Here is a 17,809-nt window from a genome sequence, read left to right as displayed (position 1 = left end):
GATTTGATTTATGTGTGAGGAACAAAAGGAACATGTAGGCTATGTGCAAGAACAACAAGTCACTTATGATATTAAATCGTTTTGCTTACCTTCGACTCCTGCAAATCGTAGCTCCTCTCGCAAATAGTAGTTGCTGAGCTCTCATTCACCGAAGCAGCACCACACGTGGCAGGCAGGCAGATGGCAGGATACAGTTTTTGGGTGCGCCACTCTAATTTACCCGTGTAGAACGTTGCCGTGTAGAGCGTTGCATTAGTTCCGCTTTTGGCGCTCGCGTGTAAAATAGTTATAAATTCATAATTTTTTATTTGGTCAGCACGGGGGGGCCACAGGGGTGGCCAGGGACATTTCCAGGGAGGCACGGGCCTCCCCCGGCCTCCGTGTAAAACCGCCACTGCCTACCTTGTCACAACACAACTGATTGGCTCAAACGCATTAAGAAGGGAAGAAATTCCACAAATTCACTTTTAAGAAGGCCATAAACCAGATGGGATGGTTAACTTTTAACAAGGCACACCTGTTAATTGAAATGCATTCCAGGTGACTACCTCATGAAGCTGGTTGAGAGAATGCCAAGAGTGTGCAAAGCCGTCATCAAGGCAAAGGGTGGCTATTTGAAGAATCTTAAATATAAAATATATTTGGATTTGTTTAACACTTTTTTTGGTTACTACATGATTCCATATGTGTTATTTTATAGTTTTGATGTCTTCACTATTATTCTACAATGTAGAAACTAGTAAAAATAAAGAAAAATAAGTAAACAGGAAAACACTCATCCAGAGGCAGCGCTCCTAGTGGCCGGGGACTTTAATGCAGGGAAACTTAAATCCGTTCTACCTAATTTCTACCAGCATGTTAAAATGTGCAACCAGAGGGAAAAAAAACTCTAGACCACCTTTACACCACACACAGAGATGCATACAAAGCTCTCCCTCGCCCTCCATTTGGCAAATCTTACCATAACTCTATCCTACTGATTCCTGCTTATAAGCAAAAACTAAAGCAGGAAGCATCAGTGACTCGGTTAATAAAAAAGTGGTCAGATGATGCAGATGCTAAGCTACAGGACTGTTTTGCTAGCACAGACTGGAATATGTTCCGGGATTCTTCAGATAGCATTGAGGAGTACACCACATCAGTCACTGGCTTCATCAATAAGCGCATCGATGACGTCGTCCCCACAGTGACCGTACGTACATACCCCAACCAGAAGCCATGGATTACAGGCAACATCCGCACTGAGCTAAAGGGTAGAGATGCCTCTTTCAAGGAGCGGGACTCTAACATGAACACTTATAAGAAATCCCGCTATGCCCGCTGACGAACCATCAAACAGGCAAAGAGTCAAAACCGGACTATGATTGAATCGTACTGGCTCTGACACTCGTAGGATGTGGCAGGGCTTGAAAACTATTACAGACTGCAAAAGGAAGCACAGCCGCGAGCTGCCCAGTGACACAAGCCTACCAGACGAGCTAAATCACTTCTATGCTCGCTTCGAGGCAAGCAACACTGAAGCATGCATGAGAGCACCAGCTGTTCCGGATGACTATGTGATCACGCTCTCCGTAGCCAATGTGAGTAAGACTTTTAAGCAGGTCAACATTCACAAGGCCGCAGGGCCAGACGGATTACCAGGACGTGTACTCTGAGCATGTGCTGACCAACTTGCAAGTGTCTTCACTGACATTTTCAACATGTCACTGACTGAGTCTGTAATACCAACAAGCAGACCACCATAGTCTCTGTGCCCAAGGACACTGAGATAACCTGCCTAAATGACTACCGACCCGTAGCACTCACGTCTGTAGCCATGAAGTGCTTTGAAAGGCTGGTCATGGCTCACATCAACACCATTATCCCAGAAACCCTAGACCGACTCCAATTTGCATACCGCCCCAACAGATCCACAGATGATGCAATCTCTATTGCACTCCACACTGCCCTTTCCCACCTGGAGAAGAGGAACACCTACGTGAGAATGCTGTTCATTGACTACAGCTCGCATTCAACACCATAGTGTAGCTCATCACTAAGCTAAGGATCCTGGGACTAAACACCTCCATCTGCAACTGGATCCTGGACTTCCTGACGGGCCGCCCCCAGATGGTACGGTACCCCCCTGTATATAGTCTGTTATTTTATTTTACTGCTGCTGCTTTATTTTACTGCTATTTTATTTTACTGCATTGTTGGTTAAGGGCTTGTAAGTAAGCATTTCACTGTAATGTCTACACCTATTCAGCGCATGTGGCAAATAAAATTGGATTTGATTTGATTTAATGCTGCCACCTCCGTGCTTCACGGTTTGGATGGTGTTCTTTGGCCTGCAAGCTACCCCCTTTTTCCTCCAAACATAACAATGGTCATTATGGCCAAACATTTCTATTTTTGTTTCATCAGACCAGAGGACATTTCTCCAAAAAGTACAATCTTTGTCCCCATGTGCAGTTGCAAACCGTAGTCTGGCTTTTTTATGGCAGTTTTGGAGCAGTGGCTTCTTCCTTGCTGAGCGGCCTTTCAAGTTATGTCGGTATAGGACTCGTTTTACTGTGGATATAAATACTTTTGTACCCGTTTCCTCCAGCATCTTCACAAGGTCCTTTGATGTTGTTCTGGGATTGATTTGCACTTTTCGCACCGAAGTATGTTCATCTCTAGGAGACAGAACGCGGCTCCTTCCAGAGCGGTATGACGGCTGCGTGGTCCCATAGTGTTTATACTTGCGTACTATTGTTTGTACAGATGAACGTGGTACCTTCAGGCGTTTGAAAATTGCTCCCAAGGATGAACCAGACTTGTGGAGGTCTACAATTGTTTTTCTGAGGTCTTGGCTGATTTCTTTTGATTTTCCCATGATGTCAAGCAAAGAGGCACTGAGTTTGAAGTTAGGCCTTGAAATACATCCACAGGCACACCTCCAATTGAATCAAAGGATGTCAATTAGCTTCTAAAGCCATGACATAATTGCTGGAATTTTCCAACCTGTTTAAAGGCACAGTCAACTTAATGTATGTAATCTTCTGACCCACTGGAATTGTGATACTGTGAATTATAAGTGAAATAATCTGTCTGTAAACAATTGTTGGAAAAATTACTTGTGTCATGCACAAAGTAGATGTCCTAACTGACTTGCCAAAAGTATAGTTTGTTAACAAGAAATGTGTGGAGTGGTTGAAAAACAAGTTTTAATGACTCCAACCTAAGTGTATGTAAACTTTGACTTCAACTGTATGTATTGTCTATTTTTAGTTCAATCCTGGGTTGAATTGAAACAATAGCAGTTAACCTCTACGGGATCGGTGTCCCTATACTGGGATGGTTGCTGCACAATATGCGATATGTGACTAAAATGGCATTGTAATCAACGGCAACTTTCCGGGACATAGACATGTCTTATATGGGCAGAAAGCTTAAATTCTTGTTAATCTAACTGCAGTGTCCAATTTACTGTAGCTATTACAGCGAAAAAAATGTTTTATTACCATAGCATTTTTGTATGTTCTCTATAGTTATATACTTGAAAATGTATAAATTGACCAATTCGGAACATTTGGGGAAACTCCTGGCAGACTTGATACAAAATATTGTGTAGTGATGTAATTCTTCATTGGATCAGTCTGAAACTTTGCACACATAATGCTGCCATCTTGTGGACAAAATCTAAATTACACCTACATTCCTACATCACTGTCTGGCTTTTCTCTTGCATTTCAAAGATGATGCAACAAACAAAAAAATAGAAAAACGCATGTTTTTTTGTTTGTATTATCTTTTACCCGATCTAATGTCTTACATTCTCCTACATTAATTTCACATTTCCACAAACTTCAAAGTGTTTTCTTTCAAATGATACCAAGTATATGCATATCTTTGCTTCAAGTCCTGAGCTACAGGCAGTTAGATTTTGGTATGTCATTTTAGGCGACAATTGAAAAAAAGGGTCCGATCCTTAAGAGGTTAATGACTTGACAAATGCTATATAGGCCTAAATATTATCATTGATGATATATGACTTATATTTCATTTGCTCTGTTAAACCTACCCTTTGGAATGACTTCGATAGCAACAGTGAATCTATTTAGTTATTAAGTGGAGATTATTCTCACGATAGCACATTCGTAGTAGTCAGTGACAAATATCAAAGATAAGTAGGGCTGGGCTTGGTTAAAACCCTGGATGGGAGACCAAAGGGATAGCTGTAGATAGATCAACTCTCCAGTAGGAGGTGCTGCCCAGCCTATTGTTTTTTTCTGATAGTGGATATAACGTTGAAAATCTGACGTTGTTCCAAAGGTGCAAATTCAACATATTTTATACAAGGTTTGTCGATGTTGGAAATTGGTTACCATGACATAATCCTGTGGTTGAAGTTTCACCCTCAAAACAACAGTTTACATTGATGACTTTTAAAAAAAAGCCAATGTATTTTCCATGTAGATTCCACATCACAATATGCTGACAAATTACATTGAAACAACGTTGATTCAATCAGTTTGTACCCAGTGAGTCATGGCTTCACAGACATGAATCATGCCAGCCCTGCACACAAACACAAACAAACACATATTACCATTGGCATATGAGCCTCAAAATACAAGGCAGTTGCAACATTGGGTGAGAACACAACACCAAACTGCATAAAGAAGATGGAGCCCATGATTTTAGGGCCATAGGAAGGTGTAAGTTAGTAAGTCATATGCTTCCATATTTTGTTTACATTCATGTCACAAAATAATTGATTGTGAATGGGTAATAGTGAATGGAACGGACTGGCTAGTGGTAGAGAGAGAGTGAAAGAGAGAGAGAAACTCAGAAAAGGGCTACAACACTTGTTTGTAGAGCCCCAGAGAATCTCCTGGGTCAGCAGAGTTTTGGGGCCTTCGCTCAGGCTCAGCACTTTTTTTCCTGCTCTTATCTCCAGTAGGAGTGGGTCCTAAATCAACCCTCTCTCTCCTGACCTCCCGTCTCGTCCCTTTCCCCTGCGGAACACTCTACCCCCTCCCTGACATCCTGTGCTAGTCAGGGGAGAGTGGAGGGGAGGAGGAGAAGGATGAGGGGGAGCGCTCTCTCTGAGCAGGACATTTCCTCCACCCTTCATCCACATCCTCCTGTCAGCCTCCACCAACCGTACTTTCAACCTTCACATGTCATTGACACATGAAGCACTAACCTGTCCTGGACCTTCACTCATTGGCACAGCAACAACTGTTGTTAGAAAGCCCACAGTTGTTGAGTTTTTTGTATCTAATTTTAAGATAACTTATAAGTGAATAGTTAGTCTGTTTGCAGGTATGCATGCAGCTCAGTTTAGTCCAGTGTTTCCCAACCCTGGTCCTCGAGTACCCCCAACAGTATACATTTTCGTTGTAGCCCTGGACAAACATTTTGAAAAACATAAACATTTTGAAAAACATAATTCCACTTTCACATTATGGGGTATTGTGTGTAGGCCAGTGACAAAAAAACTCAATTTAATCCATTTGAAATTCAATCTGTAGCACAATAAAATGAGGAACAAGTCAAGGGGTGTGAATCAGGGCATAACATTTACTTTTTGGTCCACGAGCCACTGCTAGTCAGGGGAGTGCGAAGGGGAGGAGGAAAAGGATGAGGAAGGGGAGAGCTCTCTCTCGCTCTCTCTCTCTGAGCAGGACATCTCCTCCTTCCTTCTTCCACATCCTCCCATCAGCCTCAACCTACCGTACCTTCAACCTTCACGTCATTGACACATAAAGGACTAACCTGTCCTGGACCTTCACTCATTGACACAGCAACAACTGTTGTTAGAAAGCCCACAATTTTTGTTTTTTTTGTATCTAATTTGAAGAGAACGTATAAGTGAACAGTTACGTCTGTGAGAGTTTGTTGCCACTGCTACAGTAAATTAATATAGGGGAAACATTGATAATGCTCTTAAATATCTGAACTGAACAGCAACAACCCACAGACACCCAGCACTGCAGTAGTGACTTCTGCATTGATATTGTCTTCTAGCCTGGCTGACGCAACCCACGTGACCCACAGTGCAGGGAGAGCTGTGACACACTGGTCTGGAAAGGAGGCCGTTTGTTAATGCAATATTCACTCAGAAATTGAGAGACGGGTTTGATTGGTTCTCTCAAATGTTTTTTTTCCTCAGGGTTGAGACCTCTCGTTGTTTGAATTTGAAAGTCTAACCATTGTAATGGAAGGGGGCAGCACTCATGGGCTGTGTGTGGGTTGAGTGAGAAAGACACAGAGGAGAACCAACAGGTAAAAGCACAACCCCTTCATTATCAACGCATTGTGCCGACAACATCAAAGAGACATTCCAGACTCTGAAGTCAGGAGGACTTCAAGAGTTAGGTGTTAGCCAGACTAACTGTCTTCTGCTTTACAAAATAAAATAATCTGCTTTCACACAATAAAAAAAAAAAAAGAAACTAAGGCTGTCACTCCACTACAACAACCTTCACAAACCAACAACACAACAGAAACAGCATTCAAAGAGACCTTCTGGCTGTTGTACACAAAGAAAGCTTCTATTGTTTCAGAGAACTATGGTCGGTCATAATTTAAAACTGAAAATCTTTACCATTACCATCTCACTCACACATTTTCTGTCTGTCTGTCTGTCTGTCTGTGATTTTGTCAGCTACAGTGCATTCGGAAAGTATTCAGACCCCTTGACGTTTTCCACATTTTGTTACGTTACAGCCTTATTCTAAAATGGATTTTTTTCTTCTTCTCATAAATCTACACACAATACACCATAATGACAAAGCAAAAACAGGTTTTTAGAAATGTTTGCACATTTATTAATACAAAACTGAAATACCTTATTTACATAAGTATTCAGACCCTTTGCTATGAGACTCGAAATTGAGCTCAGGTGCATCCTGTTTCCATTGATCATCCTTGAGATGTTTCTACAACTTCATTGGAGTCCACCTGTGGTCAATTCAATTGATTGGACATGATTTGGAAAGGCACATACCTGGGTATATAAGGTCCCACAGTTGACAGTGCATGTCAGAGCAAAAACCAAGCAATGAGGTTGAAGGAATTGTTCGTAGAGCTCCGAGACAGGATTGTGTCGAGGCACAGATCTGGGGAAGGGTACCAAAAAATGTCTGCAACATTGAAGGTCCTTGGTCAGGGAGGTGACAAAGAATCGAATGGTCACGCTGAAAGAGCTCCAGAGTTCCTCTGTGGAGATGGGAGAACCTTCCAGAAGGACAACCATCTCTGCAGCACTCCACCAATCATGCCTTAATGGTAGAGTGGCCAGACAGAAGCTGGAGTTTGCCAAAAGGCACCTAAAGAAAGACTCTCAGACCATGAGAAACAAGATTCTCTGGTGTGATGATACCAAGATTGAACTATTTGGCCTGAATGCCAAGCATCAAGTCTGGAGGAAACCTGGCACCATCCCTACGGTGAAGCATGGTGGTGGCAGCATCATGCTGTGGGGATGTTTTTCAGCGGCAGGTACTGGGAGACTAGTCAGGATTGAGGTTGTGGTGGTCGAAAACAAACCTTTGCTGATAATGCCGTGATGATAAGAAGTCAGCCGACACTGTACTTTGTTTATAAAGGTTTATTATAACAAAGAGTTTCAGCGTCAGATTTACAGATACCTGCAGATATCTGAAGAACAGCAAGAACCAATTCTGTAATTCGCTGTTCTCTCCTTTTCTCTCTTCAAGACATGGTATTTATATCATATATGACATAGTATGGCGTGATTCTAATATCCAATCCCTGGCCTTTTCCACACATCTTCCCATATCCTTTTTTCCAGGAACTTTAGTAATGCTTTCCAGATGTTTCAGCAAAGTAGAGTAAAGTTCATCTGTTACACCATTTGCAACATCAGCAAAATCCTAGACTCTAAGACACTACAAGGTAAAGATGAACGGAGCAGAGAGATCCTTGATGAAAACCTGCTCCAGAGTGCTCAGGACCTCAGACTGGGGCGAAGGTTCACCTTCCAACAGGACAACGACCCTAAGCACACAGCCAAGACAATGCAGGAGTGGCTTCGGGACAAGTCTCTGAATGTACTTGAATGGCCCAGCCAGAGCCCGGACTTGAACCCGATCAAACATCTCTGGAGACTCCTGAAAATAGCTGTGCAGCGACGCTTCCCATCCAACCTGACAGAGCTTGAGAGGATCTGCAGAGAAGAATGGGAGAAACTCCCCAAATACAGGTGTGCCAAGCTTGTAGCGTCATACCCAAGAAGACTTGAATCTGTAATCGCTGTCAAAGGTGCTTCAACAAAGTACTGAGTAAAGGGTCTGAATACTTATGTAAATGTGATATCAGTTTTTTTATATAAATTTGCAAACATTTCTATAAACCTGTTTTTGCTTTGTCATTATGGGGTATTGTGTGTAGATTGATGAGAAAAAATATATATTTCATCCATTTTAGAATAAGGCTGTAACGTAACAAAATGTGGAAGAATTCAAGGGGTCTGAATACTTTCCAAATGCACTGTAGGCAGGTAAGTATGTCTGGATTTGATTAGAGCTTTGATCAAAAATTCCAGCCTGATGCTACCTGAGCCTGATGAGCCATACATTAAATATACTACACATACAAAAGTATGTGGACACCCCTTCAAATTAGTGGATTCGGCTATTTCAGTCACACCTGTATGAAATCGAGCACACCGCCATGCAATCTCAATAGACAAACATTGGCAGTAGAATGGCCTTACTGAAGCTCTCATTGTAACTGTAATGTAATCTCAACTGCAATCCAGGTTGTTTGGTTGTGCTCTCATTACATTGTTGTATGAATATCTGACATTGTATTCCCATTTTAACTTTCATGTACTTTTAAATGATTGAAAGCGCAGTAATAACACATTGAGATGACAACGTAACCAAAAATCAGACATTGTTTTTAAATTACATGGAGTCATTACATGGAGCCCTGAGGCATCCCTAAACATGTTTACCTGATCCACTGTCCTCCACATCTCAATCAGGCACTTGTTTGCTAAAATGCTCTGGCTTGAGTAAACAGTCATTCATGTTGTTTAGACGTAATAATCTGAAGTTCACATGTTAGACAGACAGACAGACAGATAGGGGACAGCCACATGCGAACTGCCTGCTTGTGGTGGTGCCAGGAACATTGTCAGACAGCTACAGTATGTCCCTGCAGCGAATGTCAACACATGAAATTACTACCATATACCCAAATAATGGACAGACCTCCCTGATCGAGGATGTCTCCATGGAATAAAAATACCGGTGTGGAGATACTGTTGAATATTCTAAATGAATTGAAGCACAAGGTCTACATTTATTTTGTGTTTTCCAAGCAAATGTGTATTCTACCTTGCAATATAAATGTTTAAATTCATTTACTTGACATACCAGCTCCATGTCAAACCATTTATTAGTGGTAGAAGATTTTTTGTATTTGTATTTCTTTAGGGGGTAGATCAGCTTTAATATTGCAGATAGATTCAGGCTTCTATCAATGTAACTGTCTGCATCATTTCCAATCCCCCATATATTGCATTCATTTGTTTGTGAAATTAATCTAAATGAACAGATTAATGAGAATTCTTAAAAATGCCCTTTGAATGTAATTGAGTACTGTATTTTCCTAAATGTATTTAAGGAATTTCTGACTGTATGGGACACTCTCTGCATCTCTCTCCCTCTGCCAGGCGTTTGGATGCCAACCACATTACCCGTGTGCCTGTGGGTTCCTTTAGGGGCCTGGCATCCTTGCGCCACCTTTGGCTGGATGATAATGCCCTCACAGAGGTGCCCGTCCATGCCCTGAACAGCCTGCCCACCCTGCAGGCAGTGATGCTGGCCCTCAACAGTATCACCCACATCCCAAACCAGGCCTTCGCCAAACTCACCAGCCTGGTGGTCCTGTGAGTAGCACTGTTGGATTGACCAGTTGTTATACGATTCTGTTTTTTGTTTAAGGGCCAGCCTCACTCTCTCGGTCTTTACATTTTCATTGTTTTCTAATGTCTCTCTCTCTTTTGCTCCTACTACATGCACAAATGCATACCCACTTCCTTTCTACCACTGCATAGAACCCTGCGAGACTTTGTTGGGTCTTTGCACTTTTTGGACATCTTTCCTCACATCTCTTCGTAGGCATCTCCATAACAACCAGATCCAGTTGTTGGGGGAGATGTGTTTTGATGGGCTGCTCAGCCTGGAGACTCACTTCTACGTTTTTGATAGCCTGGGTGCCAGTCCCTCTCTGCTTCAGCCAACGTATCATTGTTGAATTCAGAAACACTCAGATAGCCAGGCTATGGATATTGCTTTTCAGAACTCGGAACTCTGAATGTTCCTTTACAAGACATCTATACGGTTATCCCAAAGTGAGCCACCACTGCAGTTCAAACAGTCTGGACGACGTGCTCATCTGGTGCATCTTAGTGTGTGGCTGCATGATGCAGCACTCTACCAATTACCCTCAATCTAGGCTCCACATGTTTCCTGAGTGTTTGCAGGGTAATACCCAAACAACCTCCAGGCTACCAGTACTTTATACTACTACAACTTACAACCCCCATTATTCTACTGACCAGAGAAAAGAGAGAGTCATGTTGTTAGATAATGCAGTAGTCCACAAGTTACTGTAAAAAAGATACACACTAACTAATGTTGTACATGTTTATGTGCATTATATTTACAGAACTTACTACTGTATTTGTGAGACCCATGGGGCGGCGCACAATTGGCCCAGCGTGGTCCAGGGTAGGGGAGGGAATGGCCGGCAGGGATCTAGCTCAGTTGGTAGAGCATGGCATTTGCAACGCCAGGGTTGTGGGTTCAATTCCAGTATAAAAAAATAAAAATGTATGCACTCACGAACTGTAAGTCGCTCTGGATAAGAGCGTCTGCTAAATGACTAAAAATGTAAATGTAAATGTATTTAGAATGGAGGGGATTTAAATGCATCTGGCTAAGAGCTGAGATTTAGCTAGATATGCCCATAATTGAAGCCCTATATCACAGAACCACTTGCGGTCTGATTTGAGCACTCATGCACGCATGAGATGAGATGTAGGAGTCAACTGCAAGACAAAATAAATAAATACTGTTCCACCGACACATCCTGATGTAGTATTTCTGCAGAATATTGAATATAATGTATATTAGCCCCAGACTGCTATATTGTTGCACTATTTAGATATGTTTGGCTCTCTCCATACATCACTGTTTGACCATGTCCTCACATGATTCCAGGAAGCCCCTTTGTACTGTTATGACTCGTCTGTAAATCATGTTCAGCAGTACGGAACAGGTTGTGAACTACTGTAAATCTTCCTCAGCCTGGGGGCCTCTGAGCCTGGGAGCCAATCAATCCCTGGCAGTTCTCAGAAAATTCCTATAGGTTCCCAGGCATCTAGTATTGACAAACAGAGACAGAGCAAGGGTCTGAAACATTACTTTACCTCACTGCAGCCATGAACTCTTGACAGGAAAGTAGAATGAGGGGAGTTCCTGTATCTGTGCAGTAATAATTAATGTATTTTTTGTTCAACCCTCAGAGATTTGAACTACAACAACCTGGCCATGTTTCCCACGGCCATCAGAGCCCTCCCCAATCTCAAAGAGCTGTGAATCCCATCACACCACAAATCAATGCCTTTAGCGCACACAAACAATCATATGTAAAGAATAGCATGTTTCAGTTGTACTAAATCTTCAATATTTGCCCCCTAGGAGATTCAATAGCAACAAAATCAGATGCATGCCTTCGTGGGAAACCCTTCCCTCGTCACATTTACATTTACGTCATTTAGCAGACGCTCTTATCCAGAGCGACTTACAAATAGGTGCATTCACCTTATAGCCAGTGGGATAACCACTTTACAAAGTTTTTTTTTTTTTGTGGGGGGGGTAGAAGGATTACTTTATCCTATCCCAGGTATTCCTTAAATAGGTGGGGTTTCAAATGTCTCCGGAAGGTGGTGAGTGACTCCGCTGTCCTGGCATCGTGAGGGAGCTTGTTCCACCATTGGGGTGCCAGAGCAGCGAACAGTTTTGACTGGGCTGAGCGGGAACTATGCTTCCGCAGAGATAGGGGAGCCAGCAGGCCAGAGGTGGATGAATGCAGTGCCCTCGTTTGGGTGTAGGGACTGATCAGAGCCTGAAGATACGGAGGTGCCGTTCCCCTCACAGCTCCGTAGGCAAGCACCATGGTCTTGTAGCAGATGCGAGCTTCAACTGGAAGCCAGTGGAGTGTGCGGAGGAGCGGGGTGACGTGAGAGAACTTGGGAAGGTTGAACACCAGACGGGCTGCGGCATTCTGGATGAGTTGTAGGGGTTTAATGGCACAGGCAGGGAGCCCAGCCAACAGCGAGTTGCAGTAATCCAGACGGGAGATGACAAGTGCCTGGATTAGGACCTGTGCCGCTTCCTGTGTAAGGCAGGGTCGTACTCTCCGAATGTTGTAGAGCATGAACCTACAGGATCGGGTCACCGCCTTGATGTTAGCGGAGAACGACAGGGTGTTGTCCAGGGTCACGCCAAGGCTCTTCGCACTCTGGGAGGAGGACACAACGGAGTTGTCAACCGTGATGGCGAGATCATGGAACGGGCAGTCCTTCCCCGGGAGGAAGAGCAGCTCCGTCTTGTCAAGGTTCAGCTTGAGGTGGTGATCCGTCATCCATACTGATATGTCTGCCAGACATGCAGAGATACGATTCGCCACCTGGTTATCAGAAGGGGGAAAGGAGAAGATTAGTTGTGTGTCGTCAGCGTAGCAATGATAGGAGAGGCCATGTGAGGATATGACAGAGCCAAGTGACTTGGTGTATAGCGAGAATAGGAGAGGGCCTAGAACTGAGCCCTGGGGGACACCAGTGGTGAGAGCACGTGGTGCGGAGACAGCTTCTCGCCACGCCACTTGGTAGGACGCAATCCAAGAGTGAGCCGCGCCGGAGATGCCCAGCTTGGAGAGGGTGGAGAGGAGGATCTGATGGTTCACAGTATCAAAGGCAGCAGACAGGTCTAGAAGGACAAGAGCAGAGGAGAGAGAGTTAGCTTTAGCAGTGCGGAGAGCCTCTGTGACACAGAGAAGAGCAGTCTCAGTTGAATGACCAGTCTTGAAACCTGACTGGTTTGGATCAAGAAGATCATTCTGAGAAAGATAGCAAGAGAGTTGGCTAAAGATGGCACGCTCAATCGTTTTGGAGAGAAAAGAAAGAAGGGATACTGGTCTGTAGTTGTTGACATCAGAGGGATCGAGTGTTGGTTTTTTGAGAAGGGGTGCAACTCTCGCTCTCTTGAAGACGGAAGGGACATAACCAGCGGTCAAGGATGAGTTGATCAGCGAGGTGAAGTAAGGGAGAAGGTCACCGGAGATGGTCTGGAGAAGAGAGGAGGGGATAGGGTCAAGCGGGCAGGTTGTTGGGCGGCCTGCCGTCACAAGTCGCAAGATTTTATCTGGAGAGAGAGGGGAGAAAGAAGTCAAAGCATAGGGTAGGGCAGTGTGAGCAGGACCAGCAGTGTCATTTGACTTAACAAACGAGGATCGGATGTCGTCAACCTTCTTTTCAAAATGGTTGACGAAGTCATTCACAGAGAGGGAGGGGGGGGGGATTCAGCAGGGAGGAGAATGTGGCAAAGAGCTTCCTAGGGTTAGAGGCGGATGCTTGGAATTTAGTGGTAGAAAGTGGCCTTAGCAGCAGAAACAGATGAAGAAAATGTAGAGAGGAGGGAGTGAAAAGATGCCAGGTCTGCAGGGAGTCTAGTTTTCTTCCATTTCCGCTCAGCCTTCCGGAGCTCTGTTCTGTGAGCTCGCAATGAGTCATCAAGCCACGGAGCTGGAGGGGAGGACCGAGCCGGCCGGGAGGATAGGGGACATAGAGAGTCAAAGGATGCAGAAAGGGAGGAGAGGAGGGTTGAGGAGGCCGAATCAGGAGATTGGAGGGAGAAGGATTGAGCAGAGGGAAGAGATGATAGGATGGAAGAGGAGAGAGTAGCGGGAGAGAGAGAGCGAAGGTTGCGACGGCGCATTACCATCTGTGTAGGGGCAGAGTGAGTAGTGTTGGAGGAGAGGGAGAGAGAAAAGGATACAAAGTAGTGGTCGGAGACTTGGAGGGGAGTTGCAGTGAGATTAGTAGAAGAACAGCATCTAGTAAAGATGAGGTCAAGCGTATTGCCTGCCTTGTGAGTAGGGGGGGACGGTGAGAGGGTGAGGTCAAAAGAGGAGAGGAGTGGAAAGAAGGAGGCAGAGAGAAATGAGTCAAATGTAGACGTAGGGAGGTTGAAATCCCCCAGAACTGTGAGGTTGAGCCATCCTCAGGAAAGGAACTTATCAAGGCGTCAAGCTCATTGATGAACTCTCCAAGGGAACCTGGAGGGCGATAGATGACAAGGATATTAAGCTTAAATTGGCTAGTGACTGTGACAGCATGGAATTCAAATGAGGAGACAGACAGATGGGTCAGGGGAAAAATTGAGAATGTCCACTTGGGAGAGATGAGGATTCCTGTGCCACCACCCCGCTGACCAGATGCTCTCGGGGTATGCGAGAACACATGGTCAGACGAGGAGAGAGCAGCAGGAGTAGCAGTGTTTTCAGTGGTAATCCATGTTTCCGTCAGCGCCAAGAGGTCGAGGGACTGGAGGGTAGCATAGGCTGGGATGAAGTCTGCCTTGTTGGCAGCAGAACGGTAGTTCCTGTTATGTGGGCAGCTTGTCTCTCCCTTTTCTGTTTCCCTTCCTCCTTGTTTTGTCCCCTCTTTTTCTGTTGTATCTGTATGTGTGTTTGTCCCCTTTATGTGGGTGTGTCTGGAGTGGATCAGGGGGCGTGCTCAGGATCTGCCTCTCCTGTGCAGCTGCGGGTTGTTTCCAGTGATTCCTGCCTACGCAGCTGCATCCTATTCTCTCATCAACCTGCACTACTTATTCCTGGGCATGGCTCTCCACCGGCGCCAGATCGTTGTTCTTACCAGAGCGGTAACTTGGCTCACCAGTAAAGTTATTTTGTCTTTGTCTTCAGCCTGGCTCTCCACTCTCCTTAACCTGTCGTTTGTTTTGTCTTTAGTTTCGGACATATCTCCCAACCTGCCTGCCTTCCTGCCTGTCGGTCTGCCTGCCTGCCTGCCTGCCTGCCTGCCTCAGCCTCTCCTTCCTCCGGAGCCGACTAGCCCACTCTGTTCCTTTACTTCAGTTGTTTTTGGACTAAGACAATTTTAACTTTGATTAAATATTTTTGTTTCTTCCACTCCCTTTGTCGTGTTGTTTCTCTGAGTGCTGGGTTGAACCATAGCCAAACAGAACGATCTGGCCATGGACCCAACAGAGAAACAGCACGGGGCAAACAAAGACAGCTTCCAACAAGCTATCCAGGCTCAAGGAACGTTGCTAGGACAGCATGACCAGTTGATTCGGACTCTTGTGGAAGATAATCATCAACTGCTGAACCAGGTGACTCAGTTAACTACACACGTCTCTAAATTGTCTGTTATCAGTTCTCCATCTCTCTCTGACCCCCAGTTTGATGCACCCCAAGTTGTTTCCTCGGACACTAGGCAGGCTTCGTTCCGTCGGGAACCCCCTGTCACGTCGCCTGAACCGTTCAATGGAGAATTGGACAAGTGCCGGGGATTTTTGCTTCATTGTGACTTGATTTTTCGGCAGAGACCACTGTCGTTTTCTACTGATTCATCTAAGGTACATTATGTTCTGGGGCTGTTAAGAGGGAAAGCTCTGGTTTGGGCTGAGGCTGTGTGCTCAGATCAAACTTTGACTGGATTGACTTTTGCTGATTTCTCTGCTAAATTGAAGACTGTTTTTGACCATCCTGACCATGTGGGTAATTCCTCCAAGATACTTTTTAATTTGAGGCAGGGTTCTAACAGTGTGGCAGAGTACTCTATTGAGTTCTGGACGTTGGCAGCGGACTCCAAGTGGAACAATGTGGCACTTCAAGGAGCATTTCTAAACGGTTTGAATGAAGCCATTAAGGATGAACTGGCTGCTCGTGATGAGCCACATGATTTACATTCTCTCGTTTCCCTGTCCATCAAGCTAGACAATCGGTTGCGGAGAGGCGTCGGGAGAGAGGCGATCGGCCACATCTAGGAGGACGAGTTCCCCAGCCTTCAACCACTCGAGTCTCGCCTCTCCGGAGTCGGCAGCTTCTTGTTCCTGATTCCATCCCGAGCACAGAGGAGGAACCTATGCAAGTGGGTCGAGCTCGACTACCTCCAGCAGAGCGGCAACGGCGCCTCCAGGCGGGTGAGTGCCTGTACTGTGGAGACGCCACACACATTCTGGCTACATGCCCTAAGCGGCCAAAAGACAAGGCTCGCTCGTAACGGTGGGTCTACTTGCGAGCCCAGAGTTAGATCCTGAACCCATCATTCCCCGATTACAAGTACCTGTAACCTTACGTTTCCAGAGTCATTCCCTGCCACTCTCAGCTCTCATAGACTCAGGTGCAGAAGATAACTTTATTAGCCACCAGTTCGTTACACAAGCTCGTATCCCCATGGAGCCACTACCTACCCCCATTCGGGTCACAGCCCTTGATGGGCGCCTCCTCGCGGAGATAACTCATCAAACCACCCCCGTTTCCCCTAGTGATTTCTGGCAATCATTGTGAAAGCATTCAGCTAAGAGTTATGTCTGGCTCAGCTACCTCCCTAATCCTTGGCTTCCCCTGGTTGGCTCTTCACAACCCACAAATTGATTGGACACGTCACACCATTCTCAGTTGGAGCACTAACTGCCATTCCGAGTGCCTGAGGTCAGCGGTTCCCCCCACTAAGTGTAACCCAACTCCTCCCTCAGCTCCTCTTGATCTGTCATCTGTCCCCAAAGAATACCATGACTTAGCGGAGGTTTTCAGTAAGGACAAGGCTCTGTCTCTACCACCACATAGGCCTTATGATTGCCCTATTGAACTGCTTCCTGGTGCTCCCTTGCCCTCTAGTCGGTTATACAATCTGTCCCGACCGGAAAGAGAGGCAATGGAGCAGTACATTGGTGATTCTCTGGTCTCGGGCATAATCCGTCCCTCGTCGTCTCCTTTGGGTGCAGGTTTCTTTTTCGTGGAAAAGAAGGACAAGTCGTTACGCCCCTGTATCGATTTCAGGGGTTTAAACAACATAACTGTTAAAAACAAGTATCCCCTTCCACTCATCAACTCAGCTTTTGAACCTCTGCATGGCGCCACAGTGTTTTCCAAGCTCGACCTCAGGAATGCTTATCACCTTGTCCGAATCCGAAAGGGAGATGAGTGGAAAACCGCTTTCAACACTCCACTGGGACATTTTGAGTATTTGGTCATGCCCTTTGGGCTTTCAAATGCCCCTGCGGTTTTCCAAGCCATGGTGAACGATGTTCTTAGGGATTTTTTGAACCGTTTTGTCTTTGTATACCTGGATGATATTCTTGTTTTTTCCAAGTCACCCGAGGAGCATGAGTCACACGTCCGTCAAGTCCTTCAACGGCTCTTGGAGAACAAGCTGTACGTCAAAGCAGAGAAGTGTGAGTTCCACAAACAGTCTACATCGTTCCTTGGATTCATAATTGAGAGCGGGCAGGTGAAGGCGGACCCCGAGAAGATCCGGGCAGTGACGGAATGGCCCACACCCACCACCCGTAAGCAACTTCAACGATTTTTGGGCTTTGCTAACTTCTACCGTAGATTCATTAAGGGTTTTAGTAGAGTGGTGGCACCCCTTACAAGACTCACATCTCCTAAAGTCCCTTTTCGGTGGTCCCCTGAGGCGGAGCAGGCGGTAGGGGTTTTGAAGGAACTGTTTTCCACCTCCCCCGTGTTGATACACCCCAATACCTCTCTG

General features: G+C 45.2%; 1 pseudogene; it reads left to right on the top strand.

The window, feature by feature from the left end:
* Positions 1-17,809, top strand: part of LOC121564187 — a 42,279-nt pseudogene that overhangs the window by 7,633 nt on the left and 16,837 nt on the right.

This window comes from Coregonus clupeaformis, unplaced genomic scaffold (genome assembly GCF_020615455.1).
Source record: "Coregonus clupeaformis isolate EN_2021a unplaced genomic scaffold, ASM2061545v1 scaf0038, whole genome shotgun sequence".
In the NCBI taxonomy this organism is placed as follows: Eukaryota; Metazoa; Chordata; class Actinopteri; order Salmoniformes; family Salmonidae; genus Coregonus; species Coregonus clupeaformis.
Note: the sequence above shows the minus strand (reverse complement) of the source record. Positions and strands in the feature narration are given on the sequence as shown.